Genomic DNA, 6,944 nt, shown 5'->3' with positions numbered 1-6,944 from the left:
AAAGTTGCTGGAAAAGCTCAGCAGATCTGGCAGCATCCGTGAAGGAAAAAACAGAGTTAACGTTTCGGGTCCAGTGACCCTTCCTCAGAACGGACCCAAAATGTTAACTCTGTTTTTTCTTTCACAGATGCTGCCAGACCTGCTGAGCTTTTCCAGCAACGTTGTTTTTGTTCCTGATTTACAGCATTCGTAGTTCTTTCTGTTTTTATGCCCTGAATTCATCTGCCTTACCTGTTAGGCCTCTTGAATTGAAATAAATGCTGTTTAATTTATCAGTCCGACCTCTTTCTCTGCTTTTTTGCTGCCTGCCCTGACTATTTGACTTACTCCTTTTCCCAACTGCCCCAGACTCAGACTGCTCTCTTTTCTTACGATCTGTCTGGGTCCCACCCCACCGCTCCTAACTCCCCCCAACCCCCATTAGTAGTTTAAATCTTCCCAAGCAGCTCTTGCAAATCTCCCCGCCAGTATATTAGTCTCCTTTCAATTCAGGTCACTTTTACTCCAGCAGAGATTCCAATGATCCAAAAATGTGTATCCTTCTCCCCTGCACCAGCTCCTCAGACACACATTTATCTGCTCCGTCCTCCTATTTCTACCCTCACTAGCACGTGGCACCAGGAATAATCCAGGTATTACTACCCTTGAGGGCCTACTTTTTAAATTCCTTCCTAGCTTCTTATATTCCCACCTCAGAATCTCGTACTCATCTCTTCCTATGCCGTTAGTTCCAATGTGTACAATGGCCTCCTGCTAGTCCCTCTCCCCTTTGAGAGTATTCTGCACCATCTCCAGGATATCCTGGATCGTGGCACCAGGGAGGTAACACACCATTCTGATATCTCGTTGTTGGCTGCAGAAACATCTATCGCTGTCTCCGACTAGATAGTCCCCGATTACCATCAATCGCTTGGAACCTGACGTACCCCTCATCATAGTAGAGTCAGTCTTGGTACCAGAAACCTGGCTGTCAGAGCTATATTCCTGAGAGTCTGTCACCCACCATATTTTCCAAAACAGTATACTTCTTTGTGATAGGGATAGCCACAGCAGACTCCTATACTACCTGCCTCCCTCTCCAATCTTTCCTAGAGGTAACCCCATCTACCGGACTGTATCTGTGGTTTTCTACTTTCCTGAAACTGCCATCCATCACACCCCATGGCTCCTGTAAATTCCTCATTGCCTCTAACTAATGCTTCCAATCTATCCTTCCAACCAATCCATGCAATCCGATAGGATTCACAACCAAACACACTTCCTGCAGACTTTAATCATCAGGGATATTGAAATTCTCCATCAACTCCCACATCTGACAGGAAGAGCACATCACTCTACTAAAGAGTTGTCTTTTAACAGGAGTTCATAAAGCTGTTAAATTGTAGAAATAAAAACAGAAATTGCTGGAAAAGCTCAGCAGGTCTGGCAGTATCTGTGGAGAGAAATCAGAGTTAATGTTTCAGGTTCAGTGGGGGTCACTGGGCTCAAAATGTTAACTCTGATTTCTCTGCACAGATGCTACCTGAACTGCTGAGCTTTTCCAGCAATTTCTGTCTTTGTTTCTGATTTCAAGCATCTACAGTCCTTTGTTTTTATTTACTTAAGTTGTAGACTGAGTACATTTTTCTGCTCTCTTTAAACTTTTGTGATGACATTTTCAGGAATGAGGTCCAAATGGGAGGGCACTTTTCCAAGCAGGTTATCAGAGGATTCATTACAGAAACACAGTCCCCTTGGTGCAGGAACACAGTTCCCTATGAGCAGAATGGCCTCAGTGCAGAAATACAGGCCTGGAAACAGGTAGAATCACAATCCCATGTACACAATCCCAAAGAATTACACCAATATAACATTATTATTCATCAGGCCAGCAGGGCAGCACACTTACATAGATAGCTTACAAGCTACATAGATAAACACACAGGACCCTGTTCTTTCTAGACAGAAAGAAAATATACATTTACTGCACCTGTTTTGACTCAACAAAATAGGTGACAGCCATTTGTTGAGTTGTTTCCTGGCAATGTCCTGACCAATCAGATTCAATCTGGTTTAAAAATTAAACAAAGTTTGGCAGTTAACTATCAATCATCATTAATTAGTACACTCTCTATGTAATGCCCTACTAATCCAAGTCCACTTCCCAGCCAATCAGCACCCTCCTCTCATGCAGTCTAACTGCAGCTTTTCCATTTGAAGTGGCATTCTTATGAAATGTCCTGATGGGTTCAGAAGGAAGTCCTTCAAAAAAATGTCTTTTTAGCAGAAATACTCAAGTTTCTACTTCCAAACAACTGTAACTGATCTTTTCTTCTTTTCAGTGTGGGATTTGGCTGATAAGTATAGGTTATAATCAAATCGGAAACATTTAAATTATTTTCTTGTTAAGTTGTTAAGGCAGGAATTTCAGTAATGACCATTAATGAAATTTTAGTTTCATATTAAGGGATATCGGAGTCTAATGATCATAGGGCCCACACCGCATCTTGACAGTCCTGAATTTTCAATGGTCAATGATGTGAATAGGAATCAAAGATATTTGAATTGATTTGGATTGTTTAATTATCATGGTTATATCAACAAGATTATTTTCTGGGGAGAACATTTCTTACAAAGCACTAAAACCTTTTGAAACCATTGGAATTTAATCTAAATTCAGACAATTTTGAAAGAAATAATAACCAAAACATTTCTGGGGAAATAAAAACAGATTAAAATGCTGTTATATTCCTTGAAATCAGGAGAGGGATTTTGGAAACGGTTATATATGTTACACAAGTATGGTCATTTGAGAATATTTGGGTTCACTTCTTGGAAAAACAAGCAAAGTTAAATATTTTTAAATTCACCACCCAGCTTTAATATTGCTCAAGTTGTTTTTTAGACAAAACTGAATTTTGACTTTGGATATTTACAGATAGGTTGAAGATATTAACCCATGAGGTCCTGATCAGAGTCACAATAGCAGTTTGTTTCTGACACTCCTTGTACAGGTCTCTAGGCTCACAAACACTGAGGCTGCAGCAAGGACACAGGAGTCTGAAAACTTCACAAGCACAAATCCTGACATCAAATTGGGATGGAACTCTTGTCTTTTACAGACTGAAATAAAAGCAAAATCCTGAAGTTCCTGGAAAACTGAAACAAACAGAGTACTAGAGTAACTTAGCAAGCCTGGCAGCATCAGTGGAGAGAGAAACAGAGTTAATGGTGTAAATCCAATCACTCTTCTTCAGAACTCTTCTCCAGTTCTAGTGATGTCATCTTGACTCAAAATGTTAACTCTGTTTCTCTCTCTCACAAATGCTGCTAAATCTGCAGAGTTTCTCCAGCACAGTGTTTACCTCTCACAAACCTGTCATTAACCAGTCAGGCCATTCCTTACTATGTGTTATCTTCCAGGATAACATGTTGACAACAGAAGACAAGGGGTTTACCTCCGAACATTGCAAGCACTTCTGCTGCTAATGTAAAAGTGCCAATTAAATCCACCAAGCCTGGGCATAATTTTTTCTGAAATGTGAATGGCTAAACAGTTGAGATTCTATCTGGCTATCAAAAGAAAGAAAGTCTGCTTTGGGAACAAAGGTTTTGAACACGAATCAAAATGTCAGCACAACATCACTGTTATTTGAAAATGAGGTCAATAGAAACGTAAAACCAAAATGGCAGACACAAATTAGCAGATTAATTGTGAGAAAACAAAACAACATCTGAAAAAATGTGTTATTAACTGGGATCAATAGGGGAATGTCTGATTGTGGTTTTCAAGTTATTAGGAAAATATTTTCTTTGACTGTAAAGTTTCTCCAGGTCTCTTGAATGAAATAGAATGGCAATGGTGGGATGTCCCACCTGAGAATGAAAATAGGAATAGTTCCACCCTAGGGGTAGTTCAATACCCCCTAAGACATCAACCTGGACTTCAGGTCTAGTCTAGTGGCGAGAAAAGTGAAGATGAGTGAATAAATTCTAAGATTCCTCTTGGAGAGTTTTATGGCCTTACCCAAAAGCGAAAGTCACCACAGCCCTATTCCCTCATGAGACAGAGATGGCTGGTTGTGGTTTAACCTGAGGGTCTCCTGCAATAGGTGAAGGGTGAGGTTGTGAAAGTGGGACCTGCAAAGTGACCTCAGCCAGTGTAGGAATTGTGCCTGTCCTGCTGGATCACTTTGCATCCAAACCAGTCTTTCAGCCAGCTGAACTAACCAACCTGTATGTACCTTTATGAGAACAGAATTTATTTTTCTGGCTGTTACCTGAGCCATCGAGACCTTGCAGGGAGAGATAAACAATGATCGTCAGGCACAGGAGCCCTCTCTCCGCACTTTGATATTTTAATAAGATCACTCAGAGATCAAGCATGTCTGCTATGACATTGTGATAGTGATGTAAACGTGCAGACATGACTTGTTTCTTGTGAAGCAGCTAACATACAGAAATACATTGTTAAATGCAGTAAAGAATGCATCTCAGACATGCATGGCTATTTAACAAGTAACATACAGAATTGGCTAATGTGGCTACTATAATGAGATAGTGTTTCACATAAACAAAACAAGAATACACCCATTAAGAAACTGACTTTAAATCGGTCAGGGGGGATCTTATAGAAGTGTATAAGATCATGAGAGGTATGGATAGGGTCAATGCACTCAGTCTTTTTCCCAGTATCAGATAATCGAGGACTAGGAGGCATCAGTTTAAGGTAAGAGGAGAAAGAATACATGGGAACCCGAGGGGCAACGTTTTTACACAGAGGCTGGTATACATATGAAATAAGCTGCCAGCGGAAGTGGTTGAGGTGGATACATTAACAACATTTAAAAAGCATTTAGACAAATACATGGACAAGAAAAGTTTAGAAGGATATGGGCCAAGTGCAGGGAAATGGGGATAGTGTGGATGGACATTTCTGTCAGCATGGACCACATTGGGCTGAAGGGCCTGTCTCCATGCTGTAGGACTCTATGACTCTATAACTGTAATTGGAATAGAATTAAATATATGCGTGCTGGTACCTCTGAGCCAAGGGGCCTGGGTTCAAGTCCCATCTGCTCCAAAGGCATTTCCTAATGTCCCTGACAGGGTTGATAGAAACATTGATATTTCTAATGATCAAAATGCAGAAAAGAAGGGATTCTAATTTAAATAATTGAAGGATAGTTGACAAATCATAGTTTGAGAATTAACCATAAGGTGGATATAAATGAAAGGAAAGCTGGAAAAACTTTGAAGTGTCTGCATAAGCAGTCGCTTTACTCGCATGTACTTGTATGTTAATAGCCTCGGGCTGGTAGCTAGGGGAGACAGGGTGTCACTGGGAGAGGTGGCACAGTGTGGAGCTGGAGGAACACAGCAAGCCAGGCAGTATCAGAGGAGCAGGAAAGCTGATGTTTTGGGTTGCTGGCATAGATCTGGCACTCTGAGCTCCACATGGGTGTGCATGGAAAGATGCCAACACTGTGTGATGCCAAGGAGGTGAATATTTCAAGCAGCTCCCAACCTCTACAGAAGACATCACACCACCATCTCCATGTAGCTGGGTAAAGGGGAATGATGGAAACTTAGAAAATAGGAACAAGTGTAGGCCATTCAGCCCTTCGAACCTGATCAGCCATTCAATATGGGCATGGTTTATCATTCAACATAGTCCCCTGTTCCTGCTTTCTCTCAATTCCCTTTAATCGTTTTAGCTTCCTTGGAAACATTCAATGTTTTGATTTCAACTGCTTTCTGTGGTAGTGAATTCCACAAGCTCCCCACTCCCTGGGTGAATACATTTCTCCCCATCTCAGGCCTAAACAGCTGACCCTATAACCTTAGACTGTGACCCCTGGGTTCAGTCACTCAGAATATCCTTCCTGCATTTACCCTGTCTAATCAAATTTTATAGGTTTCTATGAGATCCCCTCTCAGCCTTCTAAATTCCAGTGAATATAGAATCATACAGTAAAGAATTACTGTTTGGCCAATTAAGACTATAATGCCAAAGTTACACTAAATCTACACTAGTCCCACTTTCCAGCGCTTAGCCCATAGCCTTTGATGAAGGGGAACAGCTGCTTTCTCTCCAGCCTGTCCATAAGACCATAAGACCATAAGACATAGGAGCAGAAATTAGGCCATTCGGCCCATCGAGTCTGCTCCGCCATTCAATCATGGCTGATAACTTCCTCAACCCCATTCTCCCACTTTCTCCCCTTAACCCTTGAACCCCTTGATAATCAAGAACCTATCTATCTCAGTCTTAAATGTAATCAATGTGCTGGCCGCCACAGCCTTTTGTGGCAGTGAATTCCATAGATTCACCACTCTCTGGCTGAAGAAGTTTCTCCTTATCTCTGTTCTAAAAGGTCTTCCCTTTACTCTAAGGCTATGCCCTCGGGTACTAGTCTCTCCTAACAATGGAAGCATCTTCCCAACATCCACACTGTCCAGGCCATTCAGTATTCTGTAAGTTTCAATTAGATCCCCCCTCATCCTTCTAAACACCAATGAGTATAGTCCCAGAGTCCTCAAATGTTCCTCATATGTTAAGATTTCCATTCCTGGGACCATTCTCGTGAACCTCCTCTGAACTCGCTCCAGGGCCAGTACATCCTTCCTGAGATATGGGGCCCAAAACTGCACACAATGACGAAGTTCTGTCCATGCCCCTCATCATCTTATACACCTCAATCAGATCCCCCTCCGCCTTCACTGCTCGGAAGAAAACATCCTGAGCTTATCCAGCCTCTCTCCATCGCTGAAACACCCCATTCCAGGCAATGTCATCCATTCAATCACATCCATCCTAAAGTGAAGTGACCAATTCTCCAGCGAAGGAAATCTGCCATCAGTCTTCCCTGGTCTGGGAAGGAAAGATGAAGGGTCTAGGCCCGGAACGTCAGCCTTTCTGCTCCTATGATGCTGCTTGGCCTGCTGTGTTCATCCAGCCCTGC

This window comes from Rhincodon typus, chromosome 9 (genome assembly GCF_021869965.1).
Source record: "Rhincodon typus isolate 14 chromosome 9, sRhiTyp1.1, whole genome shotgun sequence".
NCBI lineage: Eukaryota > Metazoa > Chordata > Chondrichthyes > Orectolobiformes > Rhincodontidae > Rhincodon > Rhincodon typus.
Note: the sequence above shows the minus strand (reverse complement) of the source record.